The 16,762-nt window shown below is 55.9% G+C and overlaps 2 long non-coding RNA genes across 5 annotated transcripts; one reads left to right on the top strand and one right to left on the bottom strand.

The window, feature by feature from the left end:
• The first annotated feature begins 3,297 nt into the window (after positions 1 to 3,297).
• LOC135408392 (uncharacterized) lies at positions 3,298 to 5,852 on the top strand. The gene is made up of 3 exons (XR_010427578.1): positions 3,298 to 3,623; positions 4,606 to 4,691; positions 5,353 to 5,852. It is a non-coding gene; the product is annotated as an uncharacterized LOC135408392 (long non-coding RNA).
• A 2,567-nt stretch (positions 5,853 to 8,419) lies between these two features.
• Positions 8,420 to 16,364, bottom strand: LOC135408391 (uncharacterized). 4 transcript variants are annotated; one of them, XR_010427576.1, is made up of 4 exons: positions 16,218 to 16,364; positions 15,477 to 15,616; positions 14,947 to 15,364; positions 12,928 to 13,639 (listed from the first exon to the last, which is right to left on the bottom strand). It is a non-coding gene; the product is annotated as an uncharacterized LOC135408391 (long non-coding RNA). The 4 variants fall into 4 exon arrangements; XR_010427577.1 differs by lacking the exons at positions 12,928 to 13,639; positions 16,218 to 16,364 and adding an exon at positions 8,420 to 8,478 and having other exon boundaries at positions 15,477 to 15,741; XR_010427575.1 differs by lacking the exons at positions 12,928 to 13,639; positions 16,218 to 16,364 and adding an exon at positions 12,544 to 12,781 and having other exon boundaries at positions 15,477 to 15,741.
• Positions 16,365 to 16,762: the final 398 nt, after the last annotated feature.

The following is a 16,762-nucleotide window of genomic DNA, read 5'->3' as shown; positions in this document are numbered from 1 at the left end:
CTGAAACTAAATGTGTCCAAGCAGCAGCTCTTGTTGTGCAGGGAATAACTCCTGTCAGCAGCAAGGTCCTGACTGAAGTGGCAGCTGCAGTTGTTCCTGTGGTGTGGGCCTGTGGAATTGCAGGAGAGTGGAAGAGGGCAGAACCTGTAGGTATTACCCCTGATGTGGGATCTCTGCTGGTAAGGCAAAGCCAGTATCCTTTAAAATCAGAATGCCAGACTGGATTGGTTGCAGTAACAGCTAAATTTGCTCATCCTGGTTTGCTTGTAGGACGTGAATGCAAGAACCTGCCAGGAAACCAATGGCCAAGATGATTGATGAGTGCAGGACCTGAGAGAACCCCTGTAAGTGACAACCTCGAGTAGTTTCCAGTATTGGATTGCAAAGATGGCCTTTGCTGCATCTGCTTGAGCAAGGAAAGCCGAGAAACCTTTGCTTTGGCAGGAGAAAATCTGGAAAGCAGGAAGGAAGAAAAGAAGCCCCCTGACTCCTCCCTGAGCCCCAGACAGCCCATGAACTGCCTTGCTGGGAATGGTGGGATGGGGTGGACTCTGGATTGCTCCCTCTGGATGTGTGGTAAGACTGTTCTGCCAACTTCTCCAACAGCCTGTAAGCATTTTCTGCCTTGGCTAGATGGTGCAAGGGCAGCCTTTAAGCAGCTGAAGCATTCCCTGAGGAGAGCTCTGGGTCTGCCAGATGTCTCAGAACTGTTGGAAGCATCTTTGGTGGGGAGGGCAAACAAAGGCCAAGGTGTGCCGTGACCCCCCTGAGAAGGGACTTTGAGTTAATGGCATCCCTGCAAGTGAACTTTGTGGGCTGTTCCCCCTGTAGGGCAGGTGATAGTCCCAGCTACAGTGATGGGAAAAATGGTTAAAAGGGAGCCCCAAAAGCTGGAAATCCTCCTGGAGGCTCTTGGCAAAGAGAGTTGGCTGAGTTCCACCTGACAGAAGGACAGTGACAGCTTTTGAGTGCTGGTAGGTGCTTTTAAATAGCCTTGAGTGTGTCCTTGTTGCACCAGTAGGCTTTGTCCAACTCCCCATCTTCCAAGAGATATACATATTGAAGTTTAAAATGATCTTCCTAATCCTTTGTTGTCTTGAGGCTCTCCCCTGCAGGAACTCCAGGAACTCCTGGTGCCACCTGGGCCGATGGATTGGACGCCCCAGCCCCTCCGTTCCTGCCCAGCCCCTGGGTCTGTGTCCAGTGGTGGCACTGCCAGCCCTGCAGGTGAAGTGGGAAGGGCCTTTCCAGGTCTTGTGGGTCACATTGATAGAAGCTAAATTTGCAGAAAAAGGACCTGGGGTCTGTTATTCTTGAGTTCAGAAAGCTCCTTTGGATTGGTGAGCAGGACAAAGTGGATCCTTCAGAGTTCCCATCCGTGTTTGTGTCTCAGCCTGTGTTAGGATTCAGGGCTGTAGCTGTTGTTGTCACTGAGGAGTCAAACTCTGCTTTAAATCATGAGACACTGGCCTGATGGCCCAGTGTCAAGAATAAAGGGGGAATGATATCTGAGTGTTGAGATGTAACAAGAGCTGATCCTTTTTGCAGTGGGATGTAGCCTGGAAACTGCAGAGAGCTGAGCCAAGGGATTGAAAGGGACCAAGCAAGGGAGGTGAAGAAAGAAGGAAGAAGGGAACTGAGGCATGAGCCAAGCAGCACCAAGTTGCTGTGTAAGCAGGTGAGTTGTGTTGAGGTTCCTCAGGCAGGCACTGAGGACTTTGAGGGCTCCAGACAGAGCAGACCTGGGAAGGCCCTTGGTGAAGCCCCTTGGAAACCTTGTAAGGGTAGGTGTGTATGGTAATGAGTGTTGGAAAATGCCCTGACTGTGGAACAGGAAGGCAGGGAAGGAAAATGAACCCTCCTGTAATGCTGACCCCTCCCATCAGCTGCAGTGGAGACACTTCCGTGTGCCCTTTGGGAGCTGACTGCCAGGGCACCCGTGGGGCTTGGATCATGGCAGGGTGTTGTAAGCAAGGAATGCCTGGCTTCTAAAACTCACCAGCTGAGTCTCAGAGGCTTCTTTGAAGAGCTGAATTCAGGCAGGAAAATTGGCCCCCCAGGAGGGACTCTGCCTGCTCTCCCGTGGCTCCAAGGGATCTCTGGCCCTTCACGCCGGCACCGAGATTTTCTCGGGAAGGGCCTCAGATCCCCGGACCAGTCTGGGACACAGGCAAGATCCCCCTGCATTTTAGGAGCAAATTGTGCCCCCTGGAGGGACAGTGCTGTTGGTGCCCCCCGGGTTGGGGCACCCCGAGGACTCCAGCGCGCACCGAAAGGATTATTCGGGGAGATCCTCGGGGTGCCCGGCCCTGGGGAGCTCAAAGCAAGGTCCCTGCAATGGATTCAGGCATTGCTGAGAGTAGACTGGACTGGGCAGAGAGGGAGCAGTTTGTCCTGTGGAGTTGGGCTGGGTTAGTTCAGGATGCCTTGGGAGGCAGGGCTGGAGAGGCCCCTCTGTTGGCTGTAGTGTTGGAAGGTTGTAGCAGCAGGGATGGAGCCTTCGACCTCCTGCTCCCCCCGTGAGCCCCGACGGGACTGTGCCCTTGGCAATGGAGGGCCCCCCATTGCTGAGTCAGCGGTTCCGGGGGCCAGGAGGGATGGGATCAGGATGCCGAGCTCCACCCAGGGCCAGGGCTGCCAATGTTCAACCATGGAGAGAACTGAAAGCAGAGTGAGATGGAGGCCAAGCTGCAGCACAAGGATGGGTGAGAAAAGACCCTGGTCCTCAGGTGGAGCTTTGACTTCCCTGGAAAAATGGATCTTTTCAGATGGTTCAGGCCCTTGTGGGTGCTGGAGCAGAGGCCTCTGTAATTTATGGTCACCCTAAAAAGTTACAAGGACAGCAAGTTCTGACTGCAGGATGAGGTGGGAAACAAAGTGCAGTGGTCCAGAGAAAAGCTGAGCTTAAAATTGGTCCTGTGCCAGAGCAGCCTCGTGCAGTGCTTGTTGCTGTCCCTGAGTGTCCCATTGCAGGGGATATTCCCAAGGGTGCCTTGTGCTGGGGAACACTGGGGGCAGTTCCCTTTCCCTGGGCAGGGCAGGCAGGGCACGTTTCCCCCCTCGAGGGTGGCTCCACAGTCCCACCCTGTGCCCTGGGAGCGTGGCAGAACACCTGGACCCACTGTCCTTGTCAGAGAGGGCACAAGGGATGGTTGGATGGGTGAGGGAATGGTTCAGGGAGTACAAGCACCATTAGAATGAGTAGGGCAGCACATGGAAAGGAAGGGGGGGAGTTAATCCAGACAAAATTCAAGACCTGCCCAACCTGTGATATTTTTAGGATCTCAGAGGTGTTGTGGTCCCCCGGAAGTATTGCCCAGGACTAGGCAGGAGACTTCAGGCTTGGTCACCCCCAGAGCAAGGTGGAAGCCCAGCAGTTTATTGGTTGGTTTGGCTTTTGGTGACAACAAGGTCCTCCTTTGGGACCAATCCTTGGCCTGGGCCATAAAGTCCCAGGGCAGAAGTGTGAGTTTGAGTGGGAAATGAGCAGCAGGGAGGGTTGGAAACAGCTCAGGGAGCAATTCAACAGGCTCCAGACCTGTGGCCAATACGAGCTGCAGAGGGGGAACTGAAGGTTCCTGCCAGTGCTAATGATGCCAATTGGAGCCTCTGGCAGAAGTAGGGTCGTGTAAGGGGGGACTCCTGAATTAGATGATCAATGGAGCATAGAGGTGTGAGAAAGAAATCCTATTAGGATGTGAAACCAGCTCGAGTGTGGTACAATGTAACTTGATGGCACAAGCTAATTGTGAGGTCCATTGTGCTTTTCAGCAAGTCAGCCTGATATCCCCTGTTATCAGAGCTGAGTTCTTCCTTGGTTCTGCTACATCTTGCAAGGTAGGTACATCTACCCTTGAAACACCATGGGAGAGGTCATCCCTAGGGGTGAGAAAGATGATGGTGAGAGGAAGATGATGTGGGCAGGGGTGGCTGGCCCCTTGCCCTACAAGTAGGGCAGGCCCAGACTGTTGCCACCAGGCAATGATCAGGCGGGGTTTGGCTGCCATTCAGGCCTCCCCTTACACTGCGTCCTGGCCCTACGTGGTGTAATGTGGAGCTGATCAAATGGGCTGTCAGGACTGCTGAGCTGAGCGATCCTCATCCTGCCACCGAGCCTGTGTTGCTCCGCGGGGACGCCCGCTAAGGGATGGGCACCGACCAGCTGCTGCAGATCCTGACAGCCCTGCCTGGCTGGGGGGGTGGGCACAGGTTAGTGATAGGAGGCAATCGAGAAAGAAGACTTTAAATATCCTTTAGTGTTCCTTTAATACCCTTTATTTAGTATTCATAATATTTTCCCTTTAATTTCCCCTATTACTAACCAAATATCGTGTTAATAGTTATCCATAAGATTGTGTTATGATCCTTTTTGGTATCCCTTTGACTCCCTTTTTACTAGTTAAGATTATACTGTATTGAATGCTGTTCTTAGTATTTGTTTTAATGCCACACAATAAGGCAGTTCATTTGTATCCTTTTTTAACTTTTGATTCTCTTTGCTAAGTTTATTATTATTATTCTCACTGTAATAAAGGTACCTTGTGTGTTTGAATGCTTGTGGCACTTGTCTTTATTCTGGGCATGTATCCTAATGAACTGTTCCAGGTAGGAAGGAAGTGCCCTTAGGATTTGGGAATAGGAAGTTACTGGAAGCCAGCCCAAGATAGACCCTGTTGGAGAAGCGGCTCTGAGTATGTTCTTGGGCTTTAGTGGGAACTTAACAAATGCTAAGAGGGCCTGAAATCCCCCTAAGGCCTTGGGTAAAAAGCTCCTCCAGGATGCCCAGGCCAGGCCCTGCTCAGGAAGGCAGCCCCATGGAATGGAGATGGTGGATCCAAGGCAGAGCCAGAGCAGGGGTCGGGGCAGGAGCGAGGCCTCGGGAGGGAGTTGCCACCGGCCCTGTGGTTGAAGCAACAAGTGTAGATCCCCTGGACAGTGAGCACAAATCACTGGGGAAATGGGGAAAAGCCCCAGAGCAAGTGCTGGGAGCAGAGAGGGAGCATGCATGGCTCACTGCTGGGTCAGCCACATCTGTCAGTGGGAAGCACTTTTGGAAAGCAGGAGCTTATAACCCGTGCCAGAGGGAGTTTGAAGTCACAAAGGGGGGAGGCAAAAGTAGTCCATGTGCTGAGTGAGACACTGTACCTGTGGGAATGAAACAGGAAGAACTAGGGCAGTGTCAGGTTTGTAGGGATTTGGGGTCAGTTGGCAGTGGTTTGGCTACTTGGCTCCCAAGTGCCACCCTCACGGAATTAGTGATTAAATGCAGACAAGGAAAATGGGAATATGTTCCTGTGAATAAATGTTAGTGGAGGGAATGATATTGCCATGTTGTAGCTTGATATCTTACAGAACCTGTGGATCCTGGCCATCCTCACAGCCCTTGTGGTCCCTCTGGGCGATGCTGTTGGCCCGGGCAGTTCCCTGGAAAAGGTGCCTGGGTCGGGTGCCTTGGTTTGATTTGGATGGAGATGGAAAAGCAGCTCCAAACCAGGACCCCAGGACAAGGTGACGTGGGAAGCAAATGGCCCTTGCCCAGGGGTCAGTGTCCCTTTGTGCCCGGGGGGACTCTCTGGCAGGGCCGGGGTCTGTCGGGCTCATTGTGCGGGCGGCTGTTGGTGCCCTCAGTGGGATTGGATGGATGTGATTCCAGGGGCTGGGAGCACTGTTGCCATGCAGTGCTGTAGTTTCCCTTACGGTGCTGGGTCCGGGGGGTCTCCCTGGCATCGTTGTCCCCCTGTGTGAGCGGTGCCAGTCCCAGCCCCAGTGTCACAGCAGCAGGGCCGTCCCCTGGGCTCTGCCTGCTGGGCTGTTCTGGGAAGTGCTGCCAAAAGAGCAAAGGGATCGGCTGGGGCAGGGGATGGCACAGTTTGGCATCATCCTCCCGAGGCGAGTATTGGTCCAACTGTTGGGTACCTGCTGCCTGTGTCCTGCAGCCCAACATCATCAGGATAACAGAATTCCTTTCCCCACTCTGATTCTAGCTGTTCCTGTTATTCCATGACTGGTGAGGAGTTGTTTTCTGGAGTGCCCTGCCTGTCAGCAAAACACCAGGCCCAAAGGATCCTGGCAAGTGCAGCCCTGGAAGAGTCAGGAAGACTCAAAAATGCACCAGTTCTCAGGAAGTACAACTTTATAAAACATTTATGAAGCTGAAATTCCACAGCCTTGAGCTGTTGGGTCCCAAATAATGTTGGAGGGAGAGGCAGAAAATGCCACTGCTGCTGGGGCTGAACTGTCTGCAGTGACTGGGCAGGACTTGGCCCTGATGCCTGAGTGCATCTTTAGGGTGGATCCCAACTGTGAGCCCTTGGCTCCATAACTTGAGAAGAGGGTGTTCCTGCAAGCCCAGCTGCTGTGTTGGTGGTCCTGGGGGCACCTCTTGCCCTGGCGGGCTGTGAATGTGTTTGTGTTGTAGCTCAATAAAGTCCCTTTCAGTGGTGATTGTGTCATTTTTGTGTCAGTTCCTCTCCCCTCTTGCCCTGCCCCCGTGGCTGCATCACTGGCTTGTGCCTAAATGAACTCTTCCCCTGCAGCAGTTCCCTGGTGCTCTCAGACAGGGGGGAGCTGAGGCTCCTGAGCAAAGGGAAAAAGGATCCATCCAAGGCAGGCCCGTGCTCCCCCCCTGCCTTCCTCCAGCCTCCCGTGTTTCCAGTTCCCATCCCTGCTGGACACACAGCCTGTTCCCAAACAACCCCTGTTCCTGTTCTCTCTCTGTGTTTTTGAGGGGCATTCCTGGGCTGCTGCCCCCCATTCTTTATAAATGAAGTGCCAAGAGCCCCAAGTGCAGAGAGGTCTGCAGGGAATCAGTGCCCAGAGCTGCCTGTGCCTGCCTGTGTTCCTGCAGTTCTCCTTCCTGTTCTCCCTGGGCTGGAGAGACCTGCCTGCCCTGGGTTTATTGGAGCAGAGGGATGGGATTACATTTGTTCAGAAGGTTTGTTCACAGACATGTTTTCTGACAGGCAGTGCCATTTTCCTTTTACCTTTCCCAGGTTTTTCCAAGTGCTGCCCAGCACAGGGATCCGTGTGCTGGGACAATGATTGGCAGGAGGAAGGGGAGCCTTGGCCTCACCTGCCCAGCTCAGGTGGGTGGCACAGAATGGGGGTGGGCTGGCAAGGCATGAACATATTTCTGAGTTCTGGAGTGCCTTGAATCCTTTCCCTGTCAGGTTTCTCTCCCTCATTTCCTGGGCTCCATTGTCCCAGGTGTCTCTTCCTTTGCCCAAAGTCCAATGGCAGAGGATTGACTGACTCCCATGGGAGGTTTGGAATGAAAAGGGTTCTGTTCAAATGGGGCAAGGAATGCAGTAAGAAAGATGAGCCTCCTTTTAGTGCCTGAAGTAGAGAGGAATAAAAATGGTGGAAAAGGTCCCATTTTATTTGTTGTCCCCCCTGGATTTTTCATGGCTAAAACTCTCTAGTGAGCAATTGAAGAGAAGGGTGAAGGGCAGGAGCCTTTGACTTGCCCAGTGCCCTTAATTGCCTTGTTCTCCTCTCTTCCAGGCCAGGCCAAAGCCCTGCTCCAGCCCAGCTCTGCCAAGTGCCCTGGGCTGGGAGCAGCCAAAGGCAAGAGGCTGCAGCCCCGCCGGCCGGGCTGGGGGCTCCTGGTGCTGCCCGTGGGGTGGGGTAAGTCAGAGGGACACGTTTCTCTCCTCCTGCTGTTGGCATTTGCTCCCTGGGCACTGGATGTGTAAGGAAGGACGGAGTAGCAGGGAAGGGCAGTGTTTCCAAACTGTCTGAATGTTGCCCCCAGGTTTGGGATGGAGCAGGGATGGGGGTGGTTGGGTTTGGCCTGGGCCGGTCGGGATCAGCCATAAAGGACCCACCAGAGCCCTGAACCCTCACTGGACATGTCCAGCCCCTCAAGTCATTAATTTTCAATAGAGGACAAAGTATTGGTACTTGCTTCTGATCTGTGGAGAATTTCCTTCGGAATGATCAATGCAAAGTATCTCTTTGGGTCTTTTGTTTGTTTGTTTGTTTGTAATTTTCTCTCTGGCTTCAATGAGTTTGGTGTGTTCCTATTAAAGAAGCAGCCTGTTTTTATCTTGAAATTTGGGGTGGTTTGGTTTGTTTAGGTTTTTTTCCCCCCACTGACTCGGGCCATCCGTGCATAGTCCGTGTTGTCCCACAGGACTGTTCTGGTTCTGGGTCAGAGAGAGAGAAGGGAAGTGGCTTTTCCTCATCTGGAATGTTTCCAAGCAGAAGTGGGACATTGTCCTGCCCCTCCCCAAAGCACTGCAGGCACCTGGGAGTAGCTCAGGGCTGGCCCAGTTCTCTGAGACAGAACCATGGTGGAGAGGTTTAAGTATTAATCACATCTCTGGTGTCCCTTGGTTGCAAAGATTGGGTCCTACACTCCCAGAGCGTTAAGGAAAACAAGGAACTTCTGTTCTTCCTGGCAAACCTTCTGCTATTACTTGTGCAGTGTTTGGGTTCTGTTGTCTGAGTTCCTGTCCAGGATCTTTCTAAGAGAACCTGTTAGAAATGTAGAGGTAGGATTAGAATTTGGGTCTGTTGCCTCCCCAACTGCCTCCAAGTCCTGATGGACTGGAGTGATGAGTGCTTTCAGCCCAGGGTATTTCTTGATATTGTGTGGCTTTCCCTCAGCTGTGGGTGAGGAATTGTGCAGGCAAGGCCTGTGTGCCCGTGGGTGTCTCCCGTGTGTGTCCGTGTGGCAGGGCTGGGACAAGGACTCGTGCAGGGACCCAGCTGGCACTGGAGCTGCTGCCATTCTGAGCCACTGCCAAGGGCTGTGGAGAGACCCTCTGGGAGGCTGTTGCCAGGATTCCATTGGGAGCTGGATCTCCCTCCAGCTGCAGCAGCCAGGGGAGGGTTCTTCCTTGTGCAGCCCAGTGGCTTCTGCTCAGGCTGGCCCAGAGTGGGGCTGGGGCAGGTTCTCCAGGGAACTGGAGCCAGCCCTGAACGGGGCTCTGGAGAGCAGGAGCTGCAGGGACTGAGGTTTGCAAAGCTGGGCTGAAGTTTGTCAAAGCAGCAGAACATTCTCATTCTGGTGGGTTTGTGGAGTCCGTGTTGGTGCCCAGGAGAACTGGGTCAGACTGGGCTTTGTGGTCCGAGAGCTGCCCCCCTAAATTTGGCAGGCTGTGTGTGCTGGCAATGAAGTGCTATCCCAGAGGCTGATGGTTTCTGTCTCCAGGGATGCCCAGGACGCTGCTAATGCCCAGGGATCTGCTCTGGGTCCAGGCTGTCCGTGCTGGAGGGCCCTGGTGGCTGCAGTCCCTGAGCCCGCAGAGACAGAGAGAGCCCCGGCCCGAGTGGCCTTTGGCCCCTGGTCCTGAATTTGGGGTGAGCCTGGGAGCGTGTGGAAGGTGAGAATGAGGGCTGTGTTCCAGCCTGACACCGGGAAGGTCAGTGTTTCCCTGGAGGGGGAAGGTTTGGGCCCGCAGGCTGAGTTGGAACAGGACCAGGGCAACAGACGCTGCTGTCTTTTGTTGCCTCCTGAGGTCTTCTGTCCCCCTTGGAGATTTCCTCCCGGGCTGTGGCCCCACAGGGAGCAGAAGGGAAAGCTACCAATGCCATGGGCATTGCCAGCCTTTGTCTCTCTGCTTTGCCATCCAAGCTGGGAATTTGCTGCTGTTGCTGCCGAGGCTGCCCTATCTGGGAGTTGTGTCCTCCTTGCAGCCCTTCCCAGCCCCAGCCATGAGCTCCAGTTGTGCCTCTGTGTGTCTGGGAGTGTTTGCTGGGACTGTGCTTCCAATGCATCATCCCTGAGAAGATCCTGTTGTTCCAGAGCACTGGGGACAGTTTGGGTTTGGCAGCTTCAGAGCTGGATTGGAGCAGTCCCTGAAAAGAATCAGGAGAGTGGAGGTTTGTCCCAGTGGTGCTTTCACACCCCACTGGACAGGCTGGGCTTTGTGTTTGGGGTTGTCCTGTATTTGCTCTGCAGATAATGGGCCCTTCCCAATTCAGCCCAGCAGATCCCAAGGGCTCTGACAGGAATATTTGTTCTTTCCTTCCCTTTGGGATAACTTCATCTCCAAACTGCCATGAGCAATTTCTTAATTTCTCCTGAAGAAAACCAAGTGTCAGAGGCAGTTTGCCAAGGAGGCCAGAAGTGTCTTTGGAGCAGAGAGTGCTGCCAGCTGCGTGTGCCTGTCCCCAGCCTGGCACTGCCCACAGGGACACACTGGGCACTGACCATGAGAGGGAACAAACCCACTGCCTGCCAGAGGGTTTGTCCTGGGCCAGTCAGGCCTGGGGCAGGAATTGGACTGGGCAACTCCATCAGCTGCTCTTCCCTCCCCCACAAAGCCCCATCCCCTGGGCATTAATGACGTGCCCTGTGCCCAGCGCTCCCTGTTCACCCAACTGAAACCAGAGCAAGGCTTGCTTTGCTTGGAACAACTTAATGTAACTTTAAACCAAAATAAATCACTTTTTTCTTCTTTTTTTTCTTTTAGATGCTGGAATTGCCTCTCTGGCTGTGTGCTGAGCTCTGGCTGCAGGGGACTGTCAGGCCTTGGTGGCTGTGAGTTCCTGTTCTTCTCCCTGGGAAACTGGAAAGAGTTATTCATTAGATTGCAGAAATGTAATTTTGAGGGGACCCAGCAACTGTTTGTGTAGGAAAAGGTGAGGTGCTGCAGAGGGGAGGGAGGTGGCATTTTGGAGGGGTCCCACTGAGGGGGGAGTGGAGAGCCTGGGGCTGGAGTGTGAGTTATTAAACAGGGAAGAAGGGAAGGATGCTTGGGAGGGAAACACTCAGGGAATGTGTAGGAATGGAATGGAAATTTGGGGTGTCAGGAAGAGATAATTGATGATGTAGAGGAAGGAAAATGTTGGGGGTAAGACTTGACCTCATCTGTAGAGGACAGAAGGACCATTTAGAGATAAAGTGAGGCAGTGAGTGGTGGGCAGGTCGGGAAAATTTGTGTTTGTAAAATTTCAGGTCACCTGTAGCAGAGAGGATGTACCTCCTGATGGACACTGAGGCAGTCAGGGGTGGGCAGGAGGGGGGGAAACCTTTGGGGTTAAAACTTGAGGGAACGTCCAGGGCAGAGAGTGAATATTTTGAAGGATAAATGAGGTACTCAGTGGTGGACAGCTGGGGAGTGTTTTAGGGTAAACTTGGGGTAGCCCACAGGGTAGAGAATGAACATGTATTTGTACCGAGGAGCTGATTACATGTGGGTAGGTAAGGAGAATTTTGGGAGTAAAATCTGGGCAATCTGTAGCAGAGAGAATGAATATCTTGGTGTGAAGTGAGGCAGTCAGTGTTGGGCAGGTAGGGAAAAATTCTGTTTGTAAAATTTGAGGTCACGTGGAGCAGAGAGAATGTACATCCTGAGGTAAACTGGGGTAATCAGTTGTGGACATATGGGGAAAATTGGGGGGGAAATATCTGAGGTAATCTGCATGGTAGAGAATGAATATTGAGAGATGAACATGAGGTACTCAGTGGTGGACTTGTAGGGAAAATTGTTCCAAAATATTCCTTCTCTCTGCTGCACATTGCCACAGATTTGACCCCCACAAAGTGAGGCAGTCAGTAGGGGGACAGGCAGAGGAATTTCTGAGGGTGAAACTTGAGCAAAGCTGCAGGGCAGAGAATGAATATTTGGAGGTCCAAAAGAGGCAATCAGGAGTGTGCAGTAGGGAAGACTCTGGGGAGAGAATGACTCTTGTGTTCAAAAAGAGGTAATCAGGAGTGGGCTGGAAGGGGAAAGTTTGGGGGTTAAAAAGGAGGTTCATTCTCTGCAGGGCAGGGAATGAACACACTGAGGTAACCTGAGGTGATGAGTGGTGAGAGACACAGACAATTGTGGGTGTTAAAGTTCAGGTAATCTGCTGGGAAGAGAAGGAACCTGTTGAGGTAAAGATGAGGCACTGGGTGGCAGACAGGTGGGGAGAGGTTTGAGATAAGCCTGAGGTGTGTGTGGGGTGCAGAATGACCCTCTGTAGGTACAAAGGAGCTGGTCAGATGTGGACAGGTAAGGCAGATGTTGGGAGTAAAATGTGGGGCAGTCTGTCCCAGAGAGAATGAATCTTTTGGGGTAAGGTGAGGCAGTCAGTAGTGGGCAGGGAGGGAAATCTTTGTCTGTCAAACCTGAGGTAATGTGCAGCAGAGAGAATGCAGCTCCTGGGGTAAACTGGGGTAATCAGTAGTGGACAGGTAAGGAGGTTTTGGGGGAAACTTTGAGGTCATCTGTGTGGCAGAGGATGAATGTTTGGAGGTAAAAATGAGGTAAGAAGTAGTTTGCAGGCAGGGAAAACTGTGAGGGTAAGTGTGGATGTCCCCTAGGACATCACGGGGGGAGCGGGGGGTCCTTTCCTGGGCCGCCTCCAGCCCCCCTCGATACCCGGGGCTGCGCTGCCCCCCGAGGCTGTTTGGGGCAGAGAGTGCTGCCAGCTGCGTGTGCCTGTCCCCAGCCTGGCACTGCCCACAGGGACACACGGGGCACTGACCATGAGACAGAACAAACCCACTGCCTGCCAGAGGGTTTGTCCTGGGCCAGTCAGGCCTGGGGCAGGAATTGGACTGGGCAACTCCATCAGCTGCTCTTCCCTCCCCCACAAAGCCCCATCCCCTGGGCATTAATGACGTGCCCTGTGCCCAGCGCTCCCTGTTCACCCAACTGAAACCAGAGCAAGGCTTGCTTTGCTTGGAACAACTTAATGTAACTTTAAACCAAAATAAATCACTTTTTTCTTCTTTTTTTTCTTTTAGATGCTGGAATTGCCTCTCTGGCTGTGTGCTGAGCTCTGGCTGCAGGGAACTGTCAGGCCTTGGTGGCTGTGAGTTCCTGTTCTTCTCCCTGGGAAACTGGAAAGAGTTATTCATTAGATTGCAGAAATGTTTTCTGAAACCTGTCCCCTTCTTTGTGCCTTTTGCTGACAGATCTTCTCTTTCTACCTTTCAATTTACAGCCTCCTTGCAGCTCCCAGCCAGGAAAACCTGGGATAACTGAGGAGGGACCGAGATGAAGGTTTTGTCTGCAAACTTGGGGTAGTTTCTAGGGGATACAGCAACTGTTTTTGTAGGAAAGTGTGTTTAACCACATTGGCCCAAGTTGTGTTTGCACCAGCTGGGGCCAGAGGTGCCAGGCAATCCAAAGCAAACCCTGCTCAGCCTCTAAATCCCAGGGGAAGTTCTCCAAGCTGCTCATTGACGGACTAAAGATCCATTGAAATGGAACCAAGAGCACTACTAAGTTTCCTGAGAATCCCAGGATTGCTGTCCTAGAATTTTTAACAGTTTTTTTAATCTTTTTATGACAAAAATTACTTTCTTCCTTTGATTGAGTCCCTCAGTAGGATTTGGGATTTCTGTGGATTCTGAATCCCTCCCAGTGGCCCTGACACTGGTCAGAGCTGGCAGGACAAACAGAGTCAGAGCTCCTGGCAGGCACAGGGGCTTTCCCCCAGAGTGGATCCAACTGCTGCCCCCCAGCCTGGCCAGGCGGGATCTGCTTTGGCTCCCGGCTTCTGCCAGAGACAGAATGTGTTCCCTTGATTGGAATGAGGATCCCGTAGCTTCATCTCCTGGATGTTCCCTGGGCAGCTGATCCACTCTGCCCCACGTCCTGCTCTCAGTTCCTGCCCAGCCAGAGCCATCTGTGCCAAGGGCACGAGCACTCCCAGCCTGGATAGGGAATGGGGGACTGGCTTGTGCACAATTCACCTAGAAAGTCAAACGAGGGGACTGTTGGGCAGCGGCTTTGGCCGACACGGCAGCACAAAGATTGTTCTCTGCAGGGGGCCCAGGTTTGGGTGCCGGTCTCAGCTTTGCAGGTTTGGATGAATTCTACCTACAGCCCGCAATTCCATGCCGAATTCCTGCTGGAACAGCCTCCCAGTGCCTCCTGGAGCCCGGCTGTTCCCCCGCAGAGCTGCCGCTCTAACGCCAGGTTTGCCAGGAAGCAGCCACGGTTCCAGGTTTGCTCAGCGGGATCGGGACAAGGACAGGTTGATATTCCACAGACTTTGCTGTTTATAACCCTCCTCCCCCAGCCCCGCTGGTGTCCCTGGGGGGACTTGAGCGAGCTCCCTGGAATTGGGCCGGTTTTCCGCCCCGGGCCGGGCTCCAGGGGATGTGTTGGCCCAGGAGAAGGCGGGGGCCGGACGCGCTCCCGGCCCGGGGCGAGGCAGCCCCTGAGCACGGGCGAGGACGTCTGTCCGGGCGGGAAGCCGCTGTCCCTTCCGAGCCTCGGGAGCGGCCCCGGGGAGTTCTTTTCCCCGAGGAAAGGGATGCACAGCCCTGCCTTCAGGGCACCTCGGCTCTGACCCACCTGTTCAAGCTGTCCACGGGTTCTGCAGGTGCGGTTGGGTCCCCGAAAAACTGCGAATTGCATCCAAGCCCAACTTTCTCCAAGCACCCTCTTTTCTTTTCAGGCATCTCCGAGGGCTCTTGCTCGGGATTTAGTGCCGCTGAGGGCACATGGCCCTGGCTTTAAGGCTGCTGCTGGCTGCTGGCCTCCGGCTGGAAGGGCAGGGATTTGGGGCGGGCGGGACACACGTGGGGGGCGCGGGGGAGCTCTGGGAGGTGGGCCCTGGGAATGGCTGCCCGCGCTGCTCTGCAGCCCCGCCGTGCCGACACTGCCGAATGCCAGCTGGATTCTTTGGGTCCTTTGGGGCTGGCGCTGGGGCGTGTCCAGGGTGAGGCATCTCAGGGGGCCCGTCCAGAGCAGCGCCCGGCTGAGGAGCCGCGGGCAGCCCTTTCCCCGTGCCCACCCCACGGGGGCTGTAGGGCACAGCTCCAGGGCACAGCTCCTCCATCCCCTGGCAATAGGAAGCCCAAGCAGGGCTGGGTCGCTGTCTGTCGCTCCGGCCTCCTCCCGGCCCGCGTTCCCTGCCCAGCTGGGACTGCCCAGGGAGCCCCGAGAACGTTCCTGGCGGGAAGCGGGAGCCGCCGAGGGCTCCGTCCAACTCCGGGCCCGAAAAGCGGCCCCGACCTTTGCCCCCCCGGCATTTTGGGTTCCGAAGGCTCACCTGGAGGAGACGCTCCCCCGCAGGCGGGACCAGGCGGCGACACTCGACCAAACGCCTTTGCCTCGGAGCGAGGGATCCCTCCGGACTCGTTTGGCTCCTTTATCCCTGGAAATGAGCTCGGATGCCGCACGAGCACCTTTGCAGCCGTTGGGTGAAGCCCGGACGGGGCCGGAAAACCTCCCTGAGCAGGGCAGCGATGAATTGGTGCCCGTCCCCAGCCGGGCACAGCCCAGCCGGCCGCGCTCCCTCCGGCCCGTGGCTGCGAAGGGCTCCTGCAGAGATTGAATAAAAGCTCATTTCCTGACTGTATTTGCCCGCGGTCTTGCCCCTCTTTTGACTCGCGCAGCACCATCCGGTTGGAGCATTTCTTGGTTTCCTCCCCTGTAGCCGTTTCCCTCCCAGGCAGGGCCTTCCCCGTCTGCAAATCAAGAGGAAATGTTTCAACGGGATTTTGAAACCAGAGGGTTTGCCCCGGGAGGGTGCGAGTTGCCGAGAAAGCGGGGGAGAGGAAGGGGAGCCTCAGGTCTCACCTGGCTGGTGTCAGATGAGCCGCACCTTCTGGATGGCAGGGCAAAGAACTGCTGTCGGTAATTGCCGAAGTTCCGCAGGCAGAGCTGGGAGCAGCCTGTGCCCGACCCGCGGCACGGTCAGTGCCAGCTCCTGGGGCCGCCTGAGGACAGACACAGGGACACGGGGACAAACGAGCAGCTCTGCTCGGGGTCCCGGAGCACGGGAGGAACGGGGAAAGGGCTGCCGCCGTTCTTCCCTCCCCGGCAGGCCCCCAGCTCCCCGCGGCCGGAGCGGGCCCGTGGCCGGAGCCCCGGCGGGCCCCAGATCCCTCGTTCCCGGGGGGCCCTGGGGGTGGGAACCTCCTGGGGCCGCGTTTAAGGGGGAGACGGGCGATGTTCGCCCCGGGAGCGGGTGCGGTGGCCTCGGGGGTGCCCGAGCGGGGAAGCTCCGATCCCGCGGGGGGTACGGGCGGCACCCCTCCTCGGGGGTCCTGGGGCCGGCCCGGCGTGTCCCCGCGCCCCGGCCGGTCCCAGCCCCGGCTCCGCGTCTACACGACGAACGCGCCGCCGTTCTCCCCCGACCGGGCCCCGGCAGAGCCCCGGCCCGAGCGGCCCCGCCGCGCTCGGCCCCAGCGCCCGGCCCGGAGCGGCTCTTCTCGCCCGCGTTGCCGGGGCACAGGCGGCGAGGCCGGGCTGGGATGAGCCCGGCACCGATCCTGGTCCCCGTCCGGATGCCGAGCCCCATCCCAGCCCCAAACCAACCTCGCTCCTCCGGTCGCGGTCCCGGTCCTGGCCCCGATCCTTGTCCCGGTCCTCCTGCCGAGCTCCATCGCCACCCTCGGTCTTCCGACGCGCCGATCGCTCCCGCAGCATCCCGGTACGAGGTTCCTCCACAGACTCGGGACGAGCGCGGCTCTGCCGGCTTTAAACGGCGCGGCCGGGGCGGGGCCGGGGCGGGGCCGGGGCGGAGCGGGGCCCGCACAGGTGTGCGAGGCGGGGCCCGTCCAGGTGCGCGGGGCGGGGACGGGCAGGGGGCGGGTCGGGGCGGGGGTATTTAAGCGCCGGAACTCGCCCCCGCGGCCGTTTGCTCGGGCAGTGCGCGGGGAGGCAGCAGCGCCGCGGGAGCCTCTCGCTGCCTCGGCCCTTTTTCTTTGCTTTTGTTTTTGTCTTTCTTTTGCTTTTCCCCCTTTTTTTCGTCCCCTCCCTTCCTCCCCACCCTCCACCCGCTCCCCGCACGCCGCCTCTCCCCGGCCGCTGTCGCTGCCCTCCTGCACAGCCCGGCCCCCCCACCTGCCCCCGGCCCCCCA

This window comes from Pseudopipra pipra, unplaced genomic scaffold (assembly GCF_036250125.1).
Source record: "Pseudopipra pipra isolate bDixPip1 unplaced genomic scaffold, bDixPip1.hap1 HAP1_SCAFFOLD_405, whole genome shotgun sequence".
In the NCBI taxonomy this organism is placed as follows: domain Eukaryota; kingdom Metazoa; phylum Chordata; class Aves; order Passeriformes; family Pipridae; genus Pseudopipra; species Pseudopipra pipra.
The sequence above is the reverse complement of the archived record's forward strand: the minus strand, read 5'-3'. Positions and strand labels throughout refer to the sequence as shown.